We start from the raw sequence: 2,498 nt of genomic DNA on the forward strand, positions 1-2,498 counted from the left end.
GTGTCTCTGTATACGTACTTCCTGGGGTCATAAAAGTAATCTCACCCAAGTTAAACCAAATTCCTCTACACAACATACAAAACAGAAATAACATATTACAAATATTGAGACCCCCACGCTGCATTCACTGGGCCATTGTCTTACATTTACAGATAAGGTGGAGAGTCTCCTGGAAGCCTACTTCTAAGTTATGGCAATTATGAGTTTTTATTAAAGGTACAAGCATCAGCATCAGCAACCCCCAACTGTAGCTTCCTGACTCCTTTTATTTATGACACCAGACCCCAGTGTCCATAAATTCCTTTCTCTCTAAAGAATTACACACTCTCAGGCCACAGCTAAACCAAACTGAAACACAGAGACAAATCCTTCCTTATTACTGTGATCTAAACAAATTTAACACATTATATTCTAATCATTATTTTCTTGTACTCACAAATCCCTCTTTTGATCTGCCCAATGGCAGATCAACAATATTCTAAATCTGTTACTAAAAATGTGTTCATCTAAGCTCTCCCCATTTCCCAAAAGTAGCATCATGTCATCTGTGTTTGGTTTGCTTCACCGTGACCTGTGATGGAGTAATTTGATGTCGATCTTTCAATCTTCTGAGTCGGGTGATTATCTGCTTCTCTTCTTTCTTCAACTTCCGGGGTAGACTACCCTTCAGTCATTGCATGGATCAGGGATTTATTCTGTCCCTGGGCTGGGATCCATGTAGGGGGTCTCAATCGAGTCCCCCTTTCTTGCCAAGAGCCTTTCCGACCTCCTAGGCTCTTCCGCCACCGCACACTGGTTCCCGTGGTGCCAGGTCTCACCGTTCCTTTCAGCTGGACTTCCTCTGCGCTGTCACTTTTGGAGCTTGGCACGCTCCCTCCATCTCTCGATTCTCACGTTCCAACGCTGTTGAAGATTTTAAGGCAGAGCACGTCGTACACCTTAGTTGTCTTCCTCAACGTCAACGTCGACACTCTTTCATTTTATTTAAGATTTTGCTGTGCAGAATCTCCTCATGACGTTCTCCTGGAAGCTCAGTAGCACAGCTCTCTGTGCTGAAGGCGATCTCTGATCCTCCTGAAGACTCTCTCCAGGCCTCAGCTTCCGTCTTGTGGACGATCCTCTCAGTCACTTCTCTCGTCATGGCATCTCACGACATCTGCAAATTAAAATGACACTCCTCTTGCCACATGGCTTCCGCCACGTGTCAACTCCCCAATGAGACATGTACAAGAATGTTGCACATTCTCCCTAAAACAATCTCCAGGGTTTGTCCCTTGGAGCAGCTTCACTCCAAGCTGTAACCCTGTGTAAAAACATTAGTCAGCAATTAAATGTTTAGCTTGTCTAACTCTCAGCTCCACCTGGAGCCTGTATCCTGGAAGACAAATCTGTTAAATCAAACTTCACATTTTCAACCGGCTATAGATCTTATGAGTAATAAGGTATTCAGCATAAAAGACAAATATCATGTGCAGGTTTTCTCCAATCATTAAATCACTATTATTATTCTCATAATTTGTCCCAAATCATGAATCATCCCAATTTAGTCCACAATTTAATCGGTGACTTTCCTTATACAATGTCACTCCACTTACTATGAGCTCAGGAGTGGCCAGCTAATGAGCCCATATTCTCTTATTTGTTCTCTCATGTCACTTGTCTGTTTTCTGCTGAATCCTCTACATGCACTCTTAGAAAAACAAACATTAACGACACACAGGGATCATCCTGGTGGTCAGGCGCAGGTCGACAAGTTCCAGAGGTGCTGTAAAAAGACCATAAAGTTAAGCCTGCTGTAAAAGAGCTAACAGTGATTTCAACACAGGATGTTTCTCACACTATTTTCACTTCTCACCTGTAATATTCAACATTCTTCCCAAGAACACAGTGTAATCGCATAATCAACATATAGCCTGTAAACACAGTTCCCTTCACTCATAAACCCAGTAGTCCTGTAGTAAAAGAACATCAACTGTTAGTGTGCCCTACTGTAACTCACATAATCAAACACATGATTAACTCTCTGCTGTAGAAAAGAAATGTAAATGTTAACGCTACGCACAAGCCCATGAATAACACACCTCTAATAGATTCACAAACACAGAAAATGGCATTCAAAAATTTAAATCATCACACAACCTAGGATGCTGCTGTCATCTTCCTGCTCCTGTGAAAAGAAACACATAAATTCATCCACCCTTTTGTCCTGTCTAGGTGGAGGTTAACCATGAGTAGTGGTCAAGTCTTGTCAGTTTTGTCAGCTTTTACCAGTCCATCAGTTTTTTCTCTTTCACTCATTCATTCATTCATTCATTCATTCTTTGCTGATAGTGGAATTATCGTCGGATTTTCATTTCCACCCACAGCAAAATGACGTCATTTCAAAAAAGAAAAGAAGAACTTTTAGATCGGATTATCTCGCTGAATCCTTTTTGGGCAGGGACTCTCATTTTCTAATTGTCCCAAAAAGTGATTTCCTCCAGAGCCCATTGTAATTT

This window comes from Oreochromis aureus, linkage group 3 (assembly GCF_013358895.1).
Source record: "Oreochromis aureus strain Israel breed Guangdong linkage group 3, ZZ_aureus, whole genome shotgun sequence".
NCBI classification, from domain to species: Eukaryota; Metazoa; Chordata; class Actinopteri; order Cichliformes; family Cichlidae; genus Oreochromis; species Oreochromis aureus.